Source organism: Homalodisca vitripennis, chromosome 4 (assembly GCF_021130785.1).
Source record: "Homalodisca vitripennis isolate AUS2020 chromosome 4, UT_GWSS_2.1, whole genome shotgun sequence".
In the NCBI taxonomy this organism is placed as follows: domain Eukaryota; kingdom Metazoa; phylum Arthropoda; class Insecta; order Hemiptera; family Cicadellidae; genus Homalodisca; species Homalodisca vitripennis.
Window position 1 is genome coordinate 18,008,862 of NC_060210.1, and position 25,204 is coordinate 18,034,065.

Below are 25,204 nucleotides of genomic sequence, written 5' to 3' on the forward strand. Positions count from 1 at the left end.
GTGTTCAGCGTGCCTAAAAGTTTAATTATTCCGTTATTTCGTCGTTGCCACCATGGTTACAGAAAAGGCCCATGTAAAACTCTAACGCTCAGCCAAATTCCAAGGAGTGACATGTACGATGATCGAACACAGTGTTTCCTATATAGAAATAAAGCTTCGTGCAAAACTGTATTTATATAGCTCAGTTCGTTTTCAAGTTTTCGTGCGTACATAGAGACAGATAGACGGGACAGATTGAAAAGCTTAGCTAACGCACAGCCAATAACATGAGACCAACGTTTTGCATTAGTATCATTTAAATATTAGCCAAGTATTGATAAAATATTCTAGTAGAGATCCTAAATTCGCCCAAAATATAACCTAGAATAGAGATACTTAATCTAGCTCATGGTACAGCCACTATAGCTCTGATACTCGGATGAAAAATTTTTACAAAAATTTTACTGATTTATACGTGGGCAGATTGTTGAAAAAGCACTTTAGAGACTTCGGGATGGACTCTAATAGTAAGCTATTGTCAGTAAAATGGCGACTGCCTGCGTGTCACTACCAACTATGAGGTAAGTGCAGTGGAGTGATGTGTTAAGTGGTTTGTACGCTTCGTAAGCGGCCAAAATAACCAATAACTGTATAGCACTTGGCTTATAACGCCTTGTACACAATCTGGACGCATTAGGACACGAAGTTATTCATACAGTCGTATTTAGGTCTATCTACGAGAGTCACAATTACGATTCCACTGAAAAAATCAGTGTTCCACCCACACCTTCGCTAGTGCGTGTGTGGACATAGGCTATTGCTGGTGCTCTTGGCTTCTGTGGCAGTGAAACCGTTGGTTTCATTCTCTACAGTTTGGACTTCATGCGGTTCATGTACCAGTCAGGTATTATGGGTAGAAATGAGTATCAGCCCGATTGTTGCACTTTTTAGTTTTAAAATTAAAAAGACATGTAAGGGTTTATAAAGATTAAAACACTTTTGGACATTCTCGCTCTTTAAGTTCCTTTAATAAGCAAAATAAATGTAGAAATTCAAATATTTGGTGAAGGAGAATTTGTTACAAAAAGCACATTTTTTACAGTATTAGTTAGTGTCTCTTTGATCGGTTCTTTTTTCGCTAGAGAAAAAAAGATCGAGCTCAGCTCATCGTATACAGCTTTTATCTACATTTCATTAGATAGAGTATATAATATTATATAAGAAACGTTCTCTCTGCATAAAAAAGCAAAACTTCACCTACTCATCAAGTCGGAGCTTATGGCCTCTTTTTTTATTTCATCTTTATATATACATACTTCCGACTTCAGCAGAGCTCCATCATAAATTTCGAACTCTTTTCTTATGTTACTGATATACTGTGATAATGATCGATACGTTTTGCTACTCTTGACAAGTCGATTTCAGATGATTGCAGCTTTTTACTAGTAATATTAAATTTGTTGAGTAGATCTCCCCACAGCATCGACAAAAATTCAGTTTCCAATCTTTGAAGGCTGTGCTTCAATTTGTGAGGTTGATTTTACTGTTTCGTCATTGGTAATAATTGTCAGTGCTTCTTTTACTTCCTTCCAATCTTCATTCAATGCCTTGCAAGCGTCACCTTTCGCTGACCAACGTGTGTTTGATAGACTTTTTAGGTTTAAGTTGTCCTTTTGTAACCCTCGTATCAACGGAAACTACACTACTTCTGCCGCCCTATATAGTACCGACTACAGTATAACTTCCTAGTACTTTCTATACAAGCAGCACACAAGCCTTGACATACATGCCCTTCATTTCCAAATATTCTCAATTTAATTGTTTCCATATGTTTATTAAAACCTTTGCCGCCTACAAAATTTTGCCGCCACGAGCTACAGCCCCTATAGCCCCCTCCCTTATTAACACATATATCACAGAGAATCTTAAGATGTGTGTATGATTTCCCAAGCTATCCGCTTATTGTAATAGACTAAAAATGATAATAATATGAAAACATGATCCATACGTATGTGTTTCTACAACTCACAAAATAATAACAGAAGAATATTATTCAAATAGGTCGTATTAACAATGTTTAAGGGTTTGTTGCAACCAAATAAGTAACGAAACAACCTTTAGACTTGTATTAGATTTTCTAAACCATCTTATAAGTTCAATTGTTTAATAAGTTGAATTTTTTACCACTCTATTCATCAGTTTTATATATATCTGAATGTTTGTCTGTATGTCCTTATACACTCTAAACATCTTTATGTTTATCTTTTATAGACTCAGAAACTGTTTGACAGGTCATTATGAAAATTTGTATGAATATGTATTTTTCCACGTGGAAGGTTTATATGCTATGCCAATTGATGTACATGTAATTCACGACCAGGCGGCCGTCGCTGCTAAATATGAAAGTTATCAAAGCGCCTGCAAATTATAAACTGCAATTACGAGAGAGTTACGTATATTAAATGGCCAAACACTATTTGAAGACGCTAAGTATATTTATCTTTAATGGAAATTTTGGTTGAACTTAAATCTTGAGTGTTAGACCACTTTATAATAAAATACATGTACGTGTGAAATGGCTATAAATATACACTTTTCACAGGTTTTCTTGATTGTGGCAACAAGGTAAACTCTACATCGGCGTTGGGAATATACTTAACTTAAACTAGATGTGCTCATACATAGACAAAGCTTGCGAAAAGCGTGTAAAGCCGCGGGAAACAGCTAGTGTTAATATAATTGATGCAGCAAAGATCTATGCAAAAAATATTTAACTATTGTATTATTGATTTGTACATTTTTTTAAATCATTAAACCATTTTTCGTTTTAACGCATTAATTTAATTAATTAATTATAGGGTTGATATTTAAGGTGTTTCGCCAGCAAAAGAGTTGATGACACCAGAAACCCTAATTTCGCGTATAAAAAGACCGTCGAGAGCAGCATTAGAGCAGAAAGGCTGTGAAAGGCTCTGGGGAACACTTTGTATAATTAAGAGCACAATTTACCGTAGAGGGTGAGTGGGGGTTGGGGGTTGGGGGAAGGCTGACATAAAGGCACCATTGCCGTTACAGGTAATACCTTCTCTCCGCAGACTTAAAGTCTTTACTGGCAGATTGATACTTTGCTACTCCCCTAATAGCAGCGACTTTTCTTACTCTCCTGTCTTCTCCGCTACCGTGTCGGCAATCGGACTCTCGCTCTCGATTTTTCGAGCGCATTACTCCAAAGTGGGACAGTTTCAATAGTAGTTTCCTCTCATTCTTGGTAGAGGGATCGAAAAGGTTATTTAAATTTTTATCTATTCGTGGAAGTTACATTAAGGGCTGTGGCTTTGACATTAAAAAGTATTAGGCCAACTAACACCCTACTGTTTTAACGACCTTACTTTTAGTCGTACAACTGTGGTACGTGTCAAACTTAAAGATTTAGTTCTAACGAACCAAATTATTTTTTTAGTTTCTTCGATTTTTTATTGATTGCCCAGAAAAGAATCTCAATCCTGCTTGTATTCATCATTTGAAGACTGACTAATTATAAATATAAAACTAAATGTTTTTGCATATTAATGAGTTTCTAAAAATTAACCACATCCCGTTACGGTACGATCGATAATAAGAGTGTGAAGTGTATGAAGTTTGACATTGTTGTAGGTTAAGTTATGGAAAAAAATTAAAAATTAACCACATCCCGTTACGGTACGATCAATAATAAGAGTGTGAAGTGTATGAAGTTTGACATTGTTGTAGGTTAGGTGAGGTTATGGAAAAAAATTAAAAATTAACCAAATCCCGTTACGGTACGATCAATAATAAGAGTGTGAAGTGTATGAAGTTTGACATTGTTGTAGGTTAAGTTATGGAAAAAAATTAAAAATTAACCAAATCCCGTTACGGTACGATCAATAATAAGAGTGTGAAGTGTATGAAGTTTGACATTGTTGTAGGTTAAGTTATGGAAAAAAATTAAAAATTAACCAAATCCCGTTACGGTACGATCAATAATAAGAGTGTGAAGTGTATGAAGTTTGACATTGTTGTAGGTTAAGTTATGGAAAAAAATTAAAAATTAACCAAATCCCGTTACGGTACGATCAATAATAAGAGTGTGAAGTGTATGAAGTTTGACATTGTTGTAGGTTAAGTTATGGAAAAAAATTAAAAATTAACCACATCCCGTTACGGTACGATCAATAATAAGAGTGTGAAGTGTATGAAGTTTGACATTGTTGTAGGTTAAGTTATGGAAAAAAATTAAAAATTAACCACATCCCGTTACGGTACGATCAATAATAAGAGTGTGAAGTGTATGAAGTTTGACATTGTTGTAGGTTAAGTTATGGAAAAAAATTAAAAATTAACCACATCCCGTTACGGTACGATCGATAATAAGAGTGTGAAGTGTATGAAGTTTGACATTGTTGTAGGTTAAGTTATGGAAAAAAATAAAAATTAACCACATCCCGTTACGGTACGATCGATAATAAGAGTGTGAAGTGTATGAAGTTTGACATTGTTGTAGGTTAAGTTATGGAAAAAAATTAAAAATTAACCACATCCCGTTACGGTACGATCGATAATAAGAGTGTGAAGTGTATGAAGTTTGACATTGTTGTAGGTTAAGTTATGGAAAAAAATTAAAAATTAACCACATCCCGTTACGGTACGATCAATAATAAGAGTGTGAAGTGTATGAAGTTTGACATTGTTGTAGGTTAAGTTATGGAAAAAAATAAAAATTAACCACATCCCGTTACGGTACGATCAATAATAAGAGTGTGAAGTGTATGAAGTTTGACATTGTTGTAGGTTAAGTTATGGAAAAAAATTAAAAATTAACCACATCCCGTTACGGTACGATCAATAATAAGAGTGTGAAGTGTATGAAGTTTGACATTGTTGTAGGTTAAGTTATGGAAAAAAATTAAAAATTAACCACATCCCGTTACGGTACGATCAATAATAAGAGTGTGAAGTGTATGAAGTTTGACATTGTTGTAGGTTAAGTTATGGAAAAAAATAAAAATTAACCACATCCCGTTACGGTACGATCAATAATAAGAGTGTGAAGTGTATGAAGTTTGACATTGTTGTAGGTTAAGTTATGGAAAAAAATTAAAAATTAACCAAATCCCGTTACGGTACGATCAATAATAAGAGTGTGAAGTGTATGAAGTTTGACATTGTTGTAGGTTAAGTTATGGAAAAAAATTAAAAATTAACCAAATCCCGTTACGGTACGATCAATAATAAGAGTGTGAAGTGTATGAAGTTTGACATTGTTGTAGGTTAAGTTATGGAAAAAAAATTAAAAATTAACCAAATCCCGTTACGGTACGATCAATAATAAGAGTGTGAAGTGTATGAAGTTTGACATTGTTGTAGGTTAAGTTATGGAAAAAAATTAAAAATTAACCACATCCCGTTACGGTACGATCAATAATAAGAGTGTGAAGTGTATGAAGTTTGACATTGTTGTAGGTTAAGTTATGGAAAAAAATTAAAAATTAACCAACATCCCGTTACGGTACGATCAATAATAAGAGTGTGAAGTGTATGAAGTTTGACATTGTTGTAGGTTAGGTTAGGTTATGGAAAAAAATTAAAAATTAACCACATCCCGTTACGGTACGATCAATAATAAGAGTGTGAAGTGTATGAAGTTTGACATTGTTGTAGGTTAAGTTATGGAAAAAAATTAAAAATTAACCACATCCCGTTACGGTACGATCAATAATAAGAGTGTGAAGTGTATGAAGTTTGACATTGTTGTAGGTTAGGTTAAGTTATGGAAAAAAAATTAAAAATTAACCACATCCCGTTACGGTACGATCGATCAATAATAAGAGTGTGAAGTGTATGAAGTTTGACATTGTTGTAGGTTAAGTTATGGAAAAAAATTAAAAATTAACCACATCCCGTTACGGTACGATCAATAATAAGAGTGTGAAGTGTATGAAGTTTGACATTGTTGTAGGTTAGGTTAGGTTATGGAAAAAAATTAAAAATTAACCACATCCCGTTACGGTACGATCAATAATAAGAGTGTGAAGTGTATGAAGTTTGACATTGTTGTAGGTTAAGTTATGGAAAAAAAATTAAAAATTAACCAAATCCCGTTACGGTACGATCAATAATAAGAGTGTGAAGTGTATGAAGTTTGACATTGTTGTAGGTTAAGTTATGGAAAAAAATTAAAAATTAACCACATCCCGTTACGGTACGATCAATAATAAGAGTGTGAAGTGTATGAAGTTTGACATTGTTGTAGGTTAAGTTATGGAAAAAAAATTAAAAATTAACCACATCCCGTTACGGTACGATCAATAATAAGAGTGTGAAGTGTATGAAGTTTGACATTGTTGTAGGTTAAGTTATGGAAAAAAATTAAAAATTAACCAAATCCCGTTACGGTACGATCAATAATAAGAGTGTGAAGTGTATGAAGTTTGACATTGTTGTAGGTTAAGTTATGGAAAAAAAATTAAAAATTAACCACATCCCGTTACGGTACGATCAATAATAAGAGTGTGAAGTGTATGAAGTTTGACATTGTTGTAGGTTAAGTTATGGAAAAAAAATTAAAAATTAACCACATCCCGTTACGGTACGATCAATAATAAGAGTGTGAAGTGTATGAAGTTTGACATTGTTGTAGGTTAAGTTATGGAAAAAAATTAAAAATTAACCACATCCCGTTACGGTACGATCAATAATAAGAGTGTGAAGTGTATGAAGTTTGACATTGTTGTAGGTTTAAGTTATGGAAAAAAAAATTAAAAATTAACCACATCCCGTTACGGTACGATCAATAATAAGAGTGTGAAGTGTATGAAGTTTGACATTGTTGTAGGTTAAGTTATGGAAAAAAATTAAAAATTAACCAAATCCCGTTACGGTACGATCAATAATAAGAGTGTGAAGTGTATGAAGTTTGACATTGTTGTAGGTTAAGTTATGGAAAAAAATTAAAAATTAACCACATCCCGTTACGGTACGATCAATAATAAGAGTGTGAAGTGTATGAAGTTTGACATTGTTGTAGGTTAAGTTATGGAAAAAAAATTAAAAATTAACCACATCCCGTTACGGTACGATCAATAATAAGAGTGTGAAGTGTATGAAGTTTGACATTGTTGTAGGTTAAGTTATGGAAAAAAATTAAAAATTAACCACATCCCGTTACGGTACGATCAATAATAAGAGTGTGAAGTGTATGAAGTTTGACATTGTTGTAGGTTAAGTTATGGAAAAAAATAAAAATTAACCAAATCCCGTTACGGTACGATCAATAATAAGAGTGTGAAGTGTATGAAGTTTGACATTGTTGTAGGTTAAGTTATGGAAAAAAAATTAAAAATTAACCAAATCCCGTTACGGTACGATCAATAATAAGAGTGTGAAGTGTATGAAGTTTGACATTGTTGTAGGTTAAGTTATGGAAAAAAATTAAAAATTAACCACATCCCGTTACGGTACGATCAATAATAAGAGTGTGAAGTGTATGAAGTTTGACATTGTTGTAGGTTAAGTTATGGAAAAAAATTAAAAATTAACCACATCCCGTTTACGGTACGATCAATAATAAGAGTGTGAAGTGTATGAAGTTTGACATTGTTGTAGGTTAAGTTATGGAAAAAAATTAAAAATTAACCACATCCCGTTACGGTACGATCAATAATAAGAGTGTGAAGTGTATGAAGTTTGACATTGTTGTAGGTTAAGTTATGGAAAAAAATTAAAAATTAACCACATCCCGTTACGGTACGATCAATAATAAGTGTGAAGTGTATGAAGTTTGACATTGTTGTAGGTTAAGTTATGGAGTTTGACATTGTTGTAGGTTAAGTTATGGAGTGTAAAAAAAATTAAAAAAAAAAATTAACCACATCCCGTTACGGTACGATCAATAATAAGAGTGTGAAGTGTATGAAGTTTGACATTGTTGTAGGTTAAGTTATGGAAAAAAAATAAAAATTAACCAAATCCCGTTACGGTACGATCAATAATAAGAGTGTGAAGTGTATGAAGTTTGACATTGTTGTAGGTTAAGTTATGGAAAAAAATAAAAATTAACCAAATCCCGTTACGGTACGATCAATAATAAGAGTGTGAAGTGTATGAAGTTTGACATTGTTGTAGGTTAGGTGAGGTTATGGAAAAAAATTAAAAATTAACCAACATCCCGTTACGGTACGATCAATAATAAGAGTGTGAAGTGTATGAAGTTTGACATTGTTGTAGGTTAAGTTATGGAAAAAAAATTAAAAATTAACCAAATCCCGTTACGGTACGATCAATAATAAGAGTGTGAAGTGTATGAAGTTTGACATTGTTGTAGGTTAAGTTATGGAAAAAAATTAAAAAATTAACCACATCCCGTTACGGTACGATCAATAATAAGAGTGTGAAGTGTATGAAGTTTGACATTGTTGTAGGTTAAGTTATGGAAAAAAATTAAAAATTAACCAAATCCCGTTACGGTACGATCAATAATAAGAGTGTGAAGTGTATGAAGTTTGACATTGTTGTAGGTTAAGTTATGGAAAAAAATTAAAAATTAACCAAATCCCGTTACGGTACGATCAATAATAAGAGTGTGAAGTGTATGAAGTTTGACATTGTTGTAGGTTAAGTTATGGAAAAAAATTAAAAATTAACCAAATCCCGTTACGGTACGATCAATAATAAGAGTGTGAAGTGTATGAAGTTTGACATTGTTGTAGGTTAAGTTATGGAAAAAAAATTAAAAATTAACCAAATCCCGTTACGGTACGATCAATAATAAGAGTGTGAAGTGTATGAAGTTTGACATTGTTGTAGGTTAAGTTATGGAAAAAAATAAAAATTAACCAAATCCCGTTACGGTACGATCAATAATAAGAGTGTGAAGTGTATGAAGTTTGACATTGTTGTAGGTTAAGTTATGGAAAAAAAATTAAAAATTAACCAAATCCCGTTACGGTACGATCAATAATAAGAGTGTGAAGTGTATGAAGTTTGACATTGTTGTAGGTTAAGTTATGGAAAAAAATTAAAAATTAACCAAATCCCGTTACGGTACGATCAATAATAAGAGTGTGAAGTGTATGAAGTTTGACATTGTTGTAGGTTAAGTTATGGAAAAAAATTAAAAATTAACCAAATCCCGTTACGGTACGATCAATAATAAGAGTGTGAAGTGTATGAAGTTTGACATTGTTGTAGGTTAAGTTATGGAAAAAAATAAAAATTAACCAAATCCCGTTACGGTACGATCAATAATAAGAGTGTGAAGTGTATGAAGTTTGACATTGTTGTAGGTTAAGTTATGGAAAAAAAATTAAAAATTAACCAAATCCCGTTACGGTACGATCAATAATAAGAGTGTGAAGTGTATGAAGTTTGACATTGTTGTAGGTTAAGTTATGGAAAAAAAATAAAAATTAACCAAATCCCGTTACGGTACGATCAATAATAAGAGTGTGAAGTGTATGAAGTTTGACATTGTTGTAGGTTAAGTTATGGAAAAAAAATAAAAATTAACCAAATCCCGTTACGGTACGATCAATAATAAGAGTGTGAAGTGTATGAAGTTTGACATTGTTGTAGGTTAAGTTATGGAAAAAAATAAAAATTAACCAAATCCCGTTACGGTACGATCAATAATAAGAGTGTGAAGTGTATGAAGTTTGACATTGTTGTAGGTTAAGTTATGGAAAAAAAAATAAAAATTAACCAAAATCCCGTTACGGTACGATCAATAATAAGAGTGTGAAGTGTATGAAGTTTGACATTGTTGTAGGTTAAGTTATGGAAAAAAAATAAAAATTAACCAAATCCCGTTACGGCACGATCAATAATAAGAGTGTGAAGTGTATGAAGTTTGACATTGTTGTAGGTTAGGTTAGGTTATGGAAAAAAATTAAAAATTAACCACATCCCGTTACGGCACGATCAATAATAAGAGTGTGAAGTGTATGAAGTTTAACATTGTTGTAGGTTAGGTTAGGTTATGGAAAAAAATTAAAAATTAACCACATCCCGTTACGGCACGATCAATAATAACAGTGTGAAGCATGAAGTTTAACATTGTTGTAGGTTAGGTTAGGTTATGGAAAAAAATTAAAAATTAACCACATCCCGTTACGGTACGATCAATAATAAGAGTGTGAAGTGTATGAAGTTTAACATTGTTGTAGGTTAGGTTAGGTTATGGAAAAAAATTAAAAATTAACCACATCCCGTTACGGCACGATCAATAATAAGAGTGTGAAGTGTATGAAGTTTGACATTGTTGTAGGTTAAGTTATGGAAAAAAAATTAAAAATTAACCAAATCCCGTTACGGTACGATCAATAATAAGAGTGTGAAGTGTATGAAGTTTGACATTGTTGTAGGTTAAGTTATGGAAAAAAAAATAAAAATTAACCACATCCCGTTACGGTACGATCAATAATAAGAGTGTGAAGTGTATGAAGTTTAACATTGTTGTAGGTTAGGTTATGGAAAAAAAATAAAAATTAACCACATCCCGTTACGGCACGATCAATAATAAGAGTGTGAAGTGTATGAAGTTTAACATTGTTGTAGGTTAGGTTAGGTTTTGGAAAAAATTAAAAATTAACCACATCCCGTTACGGCACGATCAATAATAACAGTGTGAAGCATGAAGTTTAACATTGTTGTAGGTTAGGTTAGGTTATGGAAAAAAATTAAAAATTAACCACATCCCGTTACGTCACGATAAAAATAAGGGTTTAAAAGTGCATGTAGTTTAACATTGTCGTAAGGTTAGGGAAATAATTTTTAAAATTAACCTCATTCCATTACGCTACGATAAAAAATACGGGAGTAAAAGTAAATTAAGTTTAACATTGTTACTGTTGTTAGGTTAGGTTAGGTTGGGTTGGGTAATTAGGTTAGGTTAGGTTGTGGAAAAACCTCAATACCGTTTCTCTACAGCCAGCTCTTAATATTACTCACAAATGTAGCTTCCCAGAATTAAGTACTTTTATAAAAGACGATCATTATATTGTACATAGCTGTAAAAACATTTTCACACATCAAAAGAATAAAAATTGAATTTAAGTAAATCTTTGGGAAGCTCTAATATATGGATATGCATACCATTTGTATGGAATATCTCTAAAACCCCATTTGTTGTTTGACCAAGTAGTGGGCAGTAAAAGTTTTAAGGAATATTCGATTCATAATTCAAATTAGAAGTACTGGCGAGAGTCTTCACTGAACTGACTTAACTATTTCAGAGTTCCGAATTAGTGAAAAAGGATAATCGTTAGTGTTTCTGCCCTTTCACCTTTCGATCGCCAAAGTTAACTTATTTTTATTATATTAAGTTAAGAGATCGTTGTTAAATTAATATGAATCTACCAATCAGGTTTCAAGAATTACTAGAATATCTAGAACTTTTCTATCAAGTGCTATCCCTCAGATACAGTCAACGATACGAGTTTAAAATTTTCAGGACCGTAATATACTGGGAAATATATGATATATTATTTCATAATTGTTATGGGACTCCTTGTGACTCTTTCCAAAGTGAAATAAGTGCACGATCATTACTAAGATACCATGATGTTCTCCATAATAGTATTTTCTTCTAAAGATATTATTTTCAGCGGACAACTTCATTCTGTACACTCAAGTAGGCGAGAACCCCGGCGCCAGTGTTAATTGGAAAAGCTTTTCGCGCTCGACTGGTTAAACTCCGGAGAATTTCCTTTAAAAGATTAAAGACAACGAAACTTTTCAATTTTCCGATTCCGTTCGCTCAGCTGAGACAACCCTTTTTAACTTGGAAGGGTGTAGTGGGAGTGAGGGGGGGTGACACTTTACTGGGCCAATATTGGAAATACTGATTGCAGCTGAAGTTTTACGGGCCTAGGACTTGATTGAGAGTCTTAGAATTAGAAGAATCAAAGATTTATTTCAGGAGAGGGGTTTTAAAAGTGTGACTAAAGTTAATAGTTTTAAAACAAGTATCAAGATCATGATACTTAGCTCGTAAGGCTCAAATTTTAAACCATTTCCGATATTCCACTCTTGTCTATAGAAAGTAAATACAAAAATGACCATATACAGTTTCTGGGTAGGAAATGTGAAATAAATAATCTAACTTTATAAAAAAAGAAAACTAAATTACCTAAAAAATGATGTATAACAAGTGAAAAAGTCAAACAGGTATTTTTGAACAATTCTGATGTGACAAGAAGGAAAATTTAGGTTTAAAATAAAAATATTTTAAGAAAATCCCACATTTTTTAACTCTATTCTAAATTACCAATATATTTACTTTTATCATAAATCTCGCATATGAAATAAGATACCCTACATAAATACACAACATTTAAAACATTTATGAGATCAACATGTTTAAAATAACTGGCCGTTTTTGAATATCATTCTTTTTATTACATCAAAATTATGAAAATTAAGGATTAAGAAAACCACCACAATTTGTATTGCACAAAGAACGTCACCCATGTAGTTTGCGGAAGCAGCGTTTATAAAACAAATAAAATACAGGTGCCTTTCATACAATGACATTTTACCAAGAAACAATATTCTAATACTATATATATATAGGGTGATTCATGAAGTTCTCCCCCCACTTCTACAGCACATTGTACTAGTAAAAATAATGAAAAAATGTTATATAAACATAGGTCCGAAATCGCTTTGTTAGCGAGTTACAGCTTAGCGAAAGATTTCGCCTGAATTCCTGGGTAAAGAGTAAAATAAAGCCATACTGAACTTTTGGAAAGGTTAATTAAGTAAGAAAATATCGTGGATTTCTTATGTATTTTTACCTGATAAAGCTAATAAAATAGGTTTCAGAACTGTACCTGTAGTAGTTTTTGAGGGATTCAGGGTTAAATGCAAAAAATTGGGGCACGAAACAATGTTTTTTTAAGTTTGATGTACAATAACTTTGTTAAATTGGTAATAAATATATAAAATCAACAAACATTAATTGTAGAGAATTTAATTCTGAGAAAATTGATATAATCAAAAGTCTAAAAATAAAAACTGAAATAAGTACCAAAAAATAGATTTTTTTCAGTATAATACATTACTAGTTTTAAGCAAAATTAATCAGGTTGGGCCAACCGTAACGCACCTTTTTATAATAGATGTTCGAAAATGAGGCCATCATTATCAATACATTTTGCAGCACGTTTGTGTATTGCTTTTGTTGCGTTTCTTAATTTTTCAGGACTTCCCTGTATCTGCACAGCCGAATCCATAATACGGGCAATTAATTCATCACGAGAATTCACTTTTGTCTTGTATACAGTGTCTTTCATCCATCCCCAGATGCAATAATCCAATGGAGATAGATCTGGTGATCTTGGTGGCCAAGGGTGAGGCCCTCCACGACCAATCCAGTGTCCAGGAAATTGATGATTTAAGTAAGCAGAAACGGCACGTGAAATGTGGGGAGGTGCTCCGTTCATGCTGGAAGTACAAATTTTGTCTGAGATGTAAAGGAACATTCTCTAACAGCTGCGGCAACTCTTCTTGAAGGAAATGCAAATATAACTCAGCATTTAGGCGTCCATGTAATATGAAAGGTCCAATCAGCCGATTGTGCAAAAGGCCACACCAGACATTTGACGCTAATCGGTGTTGAAAGTTCTGTTCCACTACCTCATGTGGATTTTCTTCTGCCCATGAGTGTTCATTGTTGCAAGGTATTGACACCATCCCGAGTGAAAAAATATACCTCATCCGTAAAAAAAATACGCTTGTAGAGTTGATTATTAATATTCAAAAAGTTGCAAAACTCCAAGCGAAGCGGACCACCCCCTAGCTGTAAATGTTGAACCTTTTGTTTATGAAACGGATAAAAATTTGTTTCGATTAAGTGACCTCACACCGTTGACTGCGAAACTCATATCCGCCTAGAAATACGTCGGGTACTTCACACCTGGATTGCGATGAACAGCATTAATAACAATATCATCATCAAGTTGGACAGCTCGTTCAAAATTGGTTCTAGTACTTGGTAGTGATCCTGTTTCCCGAAGAGTACGAAAAGTTCCTGAAATTGTTTTGGTATCTGGAATCCTCCTATTAGGGTAAACGTAGTTCATATTCTTTCTACAGCAGCTCTAGCATTACCCATTACAGTAACCCAAAATAAAAACCATAACAGCGTATTCCTCTGATGTAAATAAGTAAGGCATTTTTTCGCTGAATAAACAATCGAATTTTAACTCACAGAAAAATTGCATTTAATAACACGATTCACAGAACCCGATCTCCTGCTGTAGCTTGCAAAACACCACTAATACACAGTTCTAACGTAACAGTACAGAATACCATTGTTGATCAGCTGTTATTCGTGCGTTACCAACTTAGAAATTAATCAAACAAAAAACTGCATTTCGATGATTAGTAAACAATAATGGGAAAATGTTTGCTTCATTTATTTTCGAACATTTGATATAATTTTTATTTAAAAAAAATACAACGTAATAAAACATGATATTTTTATTTACAAACAAATTTATTTAACAGTTAATCTTGTTTTCTCAATTTATCTCATCATTAAGGAAACAAACATTTTGTATTTGTTTTATTTTAACTAAATACCGTACGATATTTCTTTACAGCTAGTAATGTATTATACTGAATAAAATAGATTTTTTTGGTACTTATTTCTGTTTTATTTTAGACTTTGATTATATCAATTTTCTCAGAATTAAATTTTCTACAATTAAGTTTTGTTGATTTTATATATTTATTACCAATTTAACAAAGTTATTGTACATCAAACTTAAAAAAACATTGTTTTCGTGCCCCAATATTTTGCATTTAACCCTGAATCCCTCAAAAACTACTACAGGTAAAGTTCTGAAACCTATTTTATTAGCTTTATCAGGTAAAAATACATAAGAATCCACGATATTTCTTACTTAATTAACCTTTCCAAAAGTTCAGTATGGCTTTATTTTACTCTTTACCCAGGAATTCAGGCGAAATCTTTCGCTAGCTGTAAACTCGCTAACGAAGCGTTTTCGGACCTATGTTTATATAACATTTTTTCCTTATTTTTACTAGTACAATGTGCTGTAGAAGTGGGGGGAGAACTTCATGAATCACCTTGTATATATATATATATATATATATATATATACAGGGTTGTACATAAAGTCCTGCACGGGTATAATATTTTCTGAACGATAACAGATAAAGAAACAAGATTTGGTACATCAATACTACACCTAAAAATCTACTTTTTTGAAGGAACTATCAGTTTTCTGTAATATCATGGGGACGTCCCGCAAGGAGTCAGAAGGAAATCTTAAATAGGAGCATAGGTCAATATGGACATCATTTTAAAGGGCTTATCTAGCAGAGTTTAATGCCGCAAACCGCACTCAAAAAGATTGATCCAGTACAAAATGGCGGCTGTTCAAAGATGTTACTTGGTTACATTTTATTAGTAGCCATAACCCCAGTAAAGCAAAAACTGCAACCAAACGAATACTGCAGCTAACTACTACATTATGCTTGTCAGTTGTACAGATGTGACTTATGACATTAGTTATCCTCAAGGGTTACAAATTTTGGTCCTAATATATTGATAACGGGGAAAAACTGATAACAGTAACAATTAGAAATCTCAGCGAACTATGACGATCGGAAAACACTTCCTGTTTTCATAAAGTGTTGAACAGTTCTCCCTATAGTTGTTCTAGAAATTGGCTGCCTCTCGTGAAAGTAGTCATTAAATAAATGGCATGCTTCCTCGTGTGATCGTCTGTTATTTCCCCAACCATCATAAGAAGTGTTATACGTTCACGTTCGTCAAGCGACATAGTGTAGTTGAAGAACTACAAGCAATACGACAAACTCTTTTTTTTGTACTAAAGCGCACGCACTTAAAATACTAATGGACCGAACTACTAAAACAAAAAACTAGAATAGCCTAACTTGAATAGACTGGCTTATTAGCGAAAGTCCTAACTGCGTACCCAAGATAAGAGATAATTGTTAACTGTTATCAGGTTTCCCCCGTTATCAATATATTAGGACCCAAATTTGTAACCCTTGAGGATAACGAATGTCATAATTCAACTTCTGTACAACTGACAAGCATAATGTAGTAGTTAGCTGCAGTATTCGTTTGGTTGCAGTTTTGCTTTACTGGGGGTTATGGGCTACTAATAAAATGTAACCAAGTAACACTTTGAACAGCCGCCATTTTGTACTGGATGAATCTTTTGAGTGCGGTTTGCGGCATTAAAACTCTGATAAGCCCTTTAAAAATGATGTCCATATGACCTATGCTCCTACTTAAGATTTCCTTCTGGACTCCTTGCGGGACGTCCCCATGATATTACAGAAAACTGATAGTTCCTTCAAAAAGTAGATTTTTAGGTGTAGTATTGATGTACCAAATCTTGTTTCTTTTATCTGTTATCGTTCAGAAAATTATTATACCCGTGCAGGACTTTATGTACACCCTGTATATAAAACTAATGCAATCTACGATTTAAATTTGAATAGTACGAAATTTGACAATCGCCTTAATTTTATCATAAATGGATGCCATAGAATGTTTGGTTTTGTAATTAAAAACTCGTTTTTCCATTCAATTGATTCTATCATTAAACTATATAATGCATTCGTGAGAAGTAGGCTGGAATATTGTGCAATAATTTGGAGCCATTTTTCATTACAGTACATAGCATTGCTTCTAATTCAAAACAGTAGGAGCTAATTCAAAACAAGATTTCAAGGTTAAAAGATTTAGTGTTTCTCATGAACAAAACCTGTCAAACACTGTTATAAGAAGTATTTTTTCTTTTGAAACGTTAACAAGAAGGGACCGATTTATTATTTTATACATTTATAAAATTTTATATAACTTAGTTGATAGCTCTTTTTTAGTTGGAAAGGTGTTTCTACATGTAATCTGAGGCCCTTGGTTTTTTACACAACGTTGTCATACAGTGCAGTTTTATAACTTTTCATTTTGTAATGGTATTAGGTTGTTAAACATGTACTAAAAATGAATTGGATATATTTAATAATAATTTTAATTCATTCGTAAATAAACTAAATATTATTTTTAAACTTGAGGTAGTAACAGAGTTTTTTTTAAGTTTTATAATTATTATTATGTATTGTATTATATTTGTATTTTCTCGTGCTGTAACAGAAACAGTCAATTTATCTCAGCTTAATACTGATTTTTCAATTAAGTATTTTCGTGTACGTACTTATATATTGTATTGTTAATTATTATTATTAACTTCTATTGTCAATAGGCCCTATAGCTTTTTTGGGATAATATTCCTGTAGCTAACTTCTCTTAATGCTCTTTTAACGCCATTTATTTTAAAACAAAAGCACTATTCGAGAACATCAGTATTTCCATACCACTGTCGACGTTATTTTTGAAAATATAAAAAAAACATTTCATTGTTTTATCCTCCAGCACGAGAGAGCTTAGAGACAAGAAAAGAAAGGAAGTCTAAGGAATGCGAAGTTCCCCAACGGTTGAGTTGCAGCGTTTTGTAAAAGAAAGAGTTTAGCGTTAAAAAGTGTTGAAGCGATTTAAAGAAGGCTTAAGACGGAAGATTATAAAGAATATAAGAACTAAAGGGTTTCTTGAGTTTTCAGTTTCTTTTGTGGAAGCAGATTTGGGCGGTCCATTAATCAATGGCGTGGTTAATGACATTAGCTCTAATGGCGGGCAACTCACCGTCACTGTTCTTTTTGTTGTTTTTCTTAAACGCTATTTAATTTCTCGAGCTTCCCTCGGTATTTGTAATGATAAACTAACCTTGCAGTTCAAACGTCCAGTCTGAAAGTAAGGACTGAGAGTGAAATGTGCAATATCTTTTAGAAATGGAGATGTATTTATTCCCTTGAAAGTTGAAACAGTACAATAAACGTAAACGTAATAACTATAGTATTCTATCCTATTACGGAAAATACACGGTAGCTCAAGCTTTAACACGTTTCAGGCTAGAATTCCATCATCCTTAGTTAAACTTGAAAGAAACAAAACTGCAAATGCGTAGTCCATAATCTATATATTACTTTTAGTAAATGACTGTACAAACAATTAAAAAAAATAAATAAAATTGGCACTATATTTCGGTAAAACCGTCTTCAGGCGCATAAATTGTAAAAAGAACATAATACAAACAAAAGTAAATAAACTAATTCGTTTGTTTATTTAAACGCATATGTGACAGATACGGCCAAATACAAAATAATTGAATCGTGAAAAGCAAGAGCTCTGTGGTGTAATGGTAGCACATTCACTCTGCAAGTGAGAGATCCGGGTTCGAGTCCCGGCGGAGCAAGTACTTTTTGTGTTTCAATGTTTATTGAAATTATATATATGCATATTTGTATGTATGTCCTTTATAGAATCGTAAACTATGTGACCGATCATTATAAAAATTTGTATGTAAATAAAATACGTACTTTTCCACGGAGAAGGTTTATATGCTATGTCCATCGATGTAACTCGCCACCAGGTGGCGCTGCAAAAGATTAAAGTTTTCCAAGCGCCTGCACATTATAAACTGCAATTACGAGACAGTTACGTGTATTAAATAGCCAAATACTATTTGAAGGCGCTAAGTTATGATGTATATTTGTCTTTAAGATAAAAATCTGGTTGAACTAAAGCTTGAGTGTTATAATAAAGTGCATGTACATGTACAATACACTTTTGACAGATTTTCTTCTAGGTAAACTTATGACAAGCGTGCGAAGCCGCGGGAAACAGCTAGTGGAGTATAAAAATTTCCCATTTATTAGATTGAATCTAGTAAAATGGCACACTCATTATTTTTGTGCCAATTACTTCTACGTATTTAGTTAAAAACCTAGAAAAACAAAATATTCAAGATTGGAGAATACTAGTTTATTTTGTTTTACTGCAAACGTACGCAAAGTTTACGACACAGTAAATATTCTATCTGCTTAAAAATGCCATTTTGTAAGTTTTTGTGTTTTCAAACCAGCCGATAAAAGGTTCGGGGTCACGAAACAACGTTGAAGACTGTGTACATATGTAGGAATGCAAATAATACCAAAAGACTAAATATGCCATTAGGCCGATGTTACTGGAGTTTAGCATGTTTAGTCCGCTCTTAATTCTTTTATTAATTTTCTTAAACATTTTAAAGTTTTTCAAAATTACGTTTTCGTTGCCAAATCAAAACATTCTCAAACAGTGATGTAAACATTTTTATTAAATATCCAAAGCTTATTGTAGGCTAGGGAAAGTTCAAAAAACTCGTCTATCAATATAAAATTCCTCGTTCGAGAGAAAAATGTTAAATTGTAATTTTCTGTGAAATCAAATTTAAAAACTGGTTAGATTCCTTGTGACGAAATTGGTCATAAAATATAGCTTATGGCTTTTAAAAATCTTTTTAAATAGTCTTTACTATATATATATATATATATATATATATATATATATATATATATATATATATATTTAGAACTTTTTAATTTAAATTATTATGATTTTGTAAATATAAATGATTTCACGCTGATTTAAATAAATTTCCACAATAAGAAAAGAAGTAAACTGTATCCCCATAAAAGTTCTTGTCTGATCAAAACCTAAATCCTGATAAAAAATGAAATATATCACAGAGGCTGCCTAAGGTAACCTAACTTTGTCAAGATACTTATGTACCTGGTAGTACGGAGAGGGTAAATTACAATGGAAGGAAAAAAGGGTTGACCTATATTTTGCCACTGCGTATTTGACTAAAAACATGTTTGAGGTGAAAGTGGCATTTAAAATAGCTGAATGCTACTAAAAACTTCTAAAAAAACTGCAAATTAAGCAAAAGCTCTTGTTTCATTTATGGAAAAGTTCAAATCCCTTATTAATTAGAACTTAGAATGGTGATGCGAAACACAGCTCAAGTTTAATTTTATCCAAGGCAAGCACAACCGTTGATAAATTTGTGAATAAAGCTCTCTTCGCTTCATCAGTCAAAGTTGAAGGCAAACTTCGCTCCAAGGATTAAAGACAATAAAACTTTTCAATTTTCCGACGGAAGCAACCCTTTTTATCGGAATATAAGGAAGTTAGAGAGTTCCGAGACGGGTAGTTCGCGAGCTAATATTGAATGTACTGATTGCATCAGTCAGCGATCGGGGGTTGATAGCGTGGGTGTGGTGGGTGACTGTGAGGGGTGAGGGGGGTGTTTGACCCTTCCGTCACGTAGTATCAAACACGGGGGGAGGTGTCAGCAAGCCTTTTATCCGCTTACAAAAAGGCTGATTATATTCAGGTTAGCAACTAATGAAAAGATCTCCCATGTCGTTCTACCCGAATGGGAGAACCTTACCCCCCACTTCTTTACTGGCTCGGAATTTGTTTATTTGTATTTGTTTACTAGCTGTTTCCCGCGGCTTCACGCCGTTTTCGTAAGCTTTGCCCGTGTATGAGCAATTATATTTCTAACACCGATTTAGAATTTACCTTATTGGCACGATCAAGAAAATCTTTAAAAATTGTATTGTACACATACATCTACTTTATTATAAAGTGATCTAACACTCAAGCTTTAAGTTCAACCAGAAATTTATTTTAAAGACATACATCTTAACGTAGCGCCTTCAAATAGTGTTTGTTTATTTAATATACGTAACGATCTCTTAATTGCAGCTTATAATGTGCAGGCGCTTTGAGACTTTTATCTTTTGCAGCGCCGCCTAGTGGCGAGTTACGTCAATGGGCTGGGCATAGCATATAAACCTACTCCGTAAAAAAATACATATGCAAACAAATTTTCATAATGGTCTATCGAATAGTTTCTGAGTCTATAAAGTACATAGAGTCAAACATTCATTTAAATAAATAAATAAATATATATATATATATATATATATATATATATATATATATATATATATATATATATATATATAAAATATATGTGTAAATTTCCAACGTGTTTACCACTTTACAGAAAATTATAACAACAAGGTAATTAGTTAAATAGGATTAAACAAGAATTTAAAACAATTCAATCAGGATGGGTAACGAATACACCCTGAATCTTAAAGTCCACACAAAAAAAAGTATTATTTATTATTATTATTAATGATTATTATTTGTTTAATGATATAAATAACGTGTAGCGTTGAAAATTTGTTCTATTTTACCACTTATGGGTAGATTCCATCATATTGTTACATGTGAAGTTTGAGGTAAAAAAAATATCATGCGAAATATTATTTAACTGAAATGCATTTAAATACTATGTATGTACTCGTTTTTTTTTAATAATGTACGACCAATACAATACTCGTGTAAACTAATAAAGTTCAAGTGTTATGAAAAACATCAAAATATAAAAACTTCACTGTAAAAGTCTCTAACTGTCGATAAAGTTCGTGTAGTGTTTGTACGAGGAACTGATTGGCGTAATGGATCGAACACGTAGCCACAGACCGCCCGAGAGAACACCGGTGTCGGGCTGCGGTCTGGACACAGAACAGCGGTCTCGGTCTCCGGAACAGTGGTCCAGGAACACGGGTCAGAAGAGGCTACACAAGTACAACCTGTGTACACGCGCCTTGATCTGACCATTACCTCACTTTTGTTCCTGACGTTTTTACAAGGTACAGGCTTGTGTATTCGATGGCGGGAGAGAACACAAGTGGAAGATGTATCGTTTGTGTTACTATTGCTTACGCACGTTACATTCCTCCTTCCCTAGTGATTGTAACACTTAAATAATTACAAACGTCTGTTCTCCTCCCTAACAGTCTACTGCTATATAACTGATACTAAAAGGATTTGTAGAATCCTTTATATTATGTTTCTACCAGTCAGAACAGTTTATATTGTTCGAGTTTTTGTATAGAAATAGTTTTTTCTTAAATGCATATAACTTCTACTTGAAATTCCATAACATTTTTTTTCTCTTACGATAAGAATTTTAGAAAACAGCAAGTAGTCCTATAAGGACCTGCACTGCTTCCGGAGTGACTGGATATTCGGGATGGGTAAGGTTGGGGGTATGGGTTACCTCCTGTCGAAATCCTTGAGGAAGAATTTAAGGCACTTATTTCAGTCATTAAGTAATTTTCCCTCGGAAGAAGGTGAAGCCAGCACTGAAACAGCCTCTCCATATGAAGCAGGTAGGGGTGGCACATCCTGATGTTTAACCTTTGACTCTTAGGGAACAAACCCCACCAACTCCAACAATCATCTCCCGCAGTAGACCAGACCTATCGAACTACCCTTGCACTCCAGAATCTCGATATTTGTGGTTAGTGGTGTATCGCGCCTGGAAATCCACAATGTTGCTCAGATTTAAGTGACACATCGGTTTGTGATGTGCCGAGTGGTAGGTTCAACTGGAAGGTATAAGCTAGCCAGAAGTGAATTCTCCTGGGGGACCATGAAATCATCCAATAGACTAAAGTGTAATAGACATTCTAACAACTGAAATGTAAATTTGTTGTGAAAGAGTTCGGAGTACAAATGGCTTTGTGTGAAATGAGTCAATAAATAGTAATACCAATTACGACACAATATACATATCAAACTGAAATATACGTTTTTTTGTGATATGTAAATATGTTATGTATTGAGGAAATTAAATTTATAACGATTGGAAATGTAACGATGACTAAAGGAAGTTTACTTTTTATTACACTTTTAGACAATGTGAGTTTTAAAATAAAATATTACGTAAAAGAAATTTATGTTTTGTATAAATAAAACCAAGTTCTTTTAATCAGTTGTAGGCCTGATTACAAGATGCATAATCAGTACTTCAGAGTCCTACGATGTAATTAACAGATACTCTACTTTCTAAAACCTCTAATTTAAAACATTTACTTTAGCAGCATTTGCGCTGTAAAAGGTTTTGTTTCCAATGGGATTTTGTTGGTAGTGATGATGATGAAGTAAGAACTGTCAGAGGTGTTAACATCCTAATGTCGTTAGTTGTGGCAGTCGTTAGTGACGTGGCTCGTTAGTTCTTCTCGTTAGGTTGGCATGACTGACGAGACAGATAAATCACACAGTTTGAAATGTTCGGTTGGAATGAATTGAATTATTGTTTTGAAGTAAATTTTTTGGGGTAGCCTACGATTTGTTCGAAAAAGGTACGGTGGACTGACTGTAGTAAAAAATAAGTAAGTATTATGCTATCATATTTAATAAATAAAAACCAATATATTTACCCATTTTTATTATTTTTCCTTTATTGGTTTCATTTTACCAGATGCCAAACTCATGTATTTTGTGTAAATCAAGACGCGTTCTATGAATTTCAACATATAAGGAACATGTAACCCGTACAGTGCGAGATTTAAGATAATTTAATCAATTTTGAGTTTGGGAAATCTTTTTAAGTCATTAATTCATAGCTTTTTAATCGAAATTCCCTGAATACAGACAAATTAGAACACTTTTTGCTGACCATGTGAAATTACAAGCGTTACATGAAGGAAATTCAGACAATTTTGTAATCAGGCCCAAATAAAAATGGTTAAAGATAAAAATGTGAACGTTTCACAGTATGTACAAGACTTATAGCTTCACGGAGCGACACCTTTTTTATTTACGAGATTTGTGGCTTACGAAAGTTTATATTTTTTAATTAAATATTATTTAAGAAATTACAAATATTTTATATGTAAGCTGATTTGATTTCTTTAATTAAATTTTATCTTAATACAGGCAGTTTTCAGTTTTCTTCAAATATATGCATTAAAAAATAAAATATCCATAATCATAACTTATTCGCAAACACGTAACTCACTGAAGTTGTATATTCTATATAGATACAATCCTTTTTAAATATGAACAATAATATTTGTTCTGGAATAAAAACTAAAACGAAACCCAGTTTGCACCAAATTAAGTGGATATGATAAAGTGTCTATGCATTATATTCCTGCAGAGTATTTATTAACAGTCTCTTATTAATTAGCCTATAAAGTGGTGAATCCACGATATTGAGAATGAATGTTATGTTATATAGATAATAGGAATGTAGTCAAGGGCTAGAGTTAAAATTAAAATCACGCGATATAAAAATCATCGACACCAACAAGAAATATTAATTTTCACAGAGGTACTTCAGTAACCAACTGCTTTCTATTGGTTTCTTTAACCGAGCCCCGCCGCGCCGCGCCGCGGTTGAAATGCGAACTGTGTGAACTCCCAGGGAGCAACTGATTGGTTCGGTATTGTGAGTTCGACCATAAAGCATCTGTGTCGGTTATAGCTGTATAACCTCTGTACCGCGATATTCACTGCCTCCACGGATATTTATTGTTATTGCTTTTTGACAGCTGTTGCCGGGTCCCACAGTAAATATTGACAATATTGCTCCCGTGCTTTGTAACAGAACATGATCAAGTGGGCAACAACGAATTGCGGAAAGATTTTACGATCGTGTTGGTGTCGTTCGGGCTTTCTTCAGAATATAAGAATTTAAACATTTTTACTGTAAATTTGTTTGCTCATACAGGAGTATTCAAAATTATAGATAAAACCACTGTACGCAGTGCTGAACTTACACACTTGAAAGTTATTGCCGTTCGGAATTCCATATTTCACCCATTTATTTTTGGGTAAACTACATTCTAGATGAACAATATACCGAATAAATTATAAGGTAACGCTTACATCTCATACGATTTCGAGCACTTTTTGTTGAAGACACAGTTTTTAAACATAACTAAGAAACATAGAATGAAAGAAACGCTAAGGAGATTTGCTTACTCCCATTGAATGCGGTAAATGAAACAGGTAGTCATTTTAAGTTTTTGTAGAAACATTTATGAACGCCACGAATGCAGGGAAAATGTTATTATGAATTTATGACATCTCCTCAACTCTTCCCGTCTTCATATAATACGTATTGCTTTAAGGTTCGCTTTAATATTAGGTCTATTCTTAACTGTTTTTGTACCAAACTTGGCGTAGATTTTATTAAGGTAGATTCGCCATATTTTAAATTCAGAGGGCGGTTTAAGGTCAGGGTTTACCCATCGGACCAACTTACGAAAATTAAGAGGGTATGCGGTGGAATTTCAAGCGTTATGTATTGGTTAAGCAGCGCCGTTACCTTGTAGAAAAAACATTGGTCCCAGTATAGAGACTTTAGGTACTCCTCAGCACTTATCCTTTGCATAGTTGTGTACCACTGTGAATAATCGTATAGTTTGACAGTACTATTAGAGAATCCCCTGA

General features: G+C 33.1%; 1 protein-coding gene across 1 annotated transcript in view; it reads right to left on the reverse strand.

Moving 5' to 3' along the window:
• LOC124360957 (protein dissatisfaction-like) overlaps positions 1–25,204 on the reverse strand; it is a 67,696-nt gene that overhangs the window by 21,472 nt on the left and 21,020 nt on the right.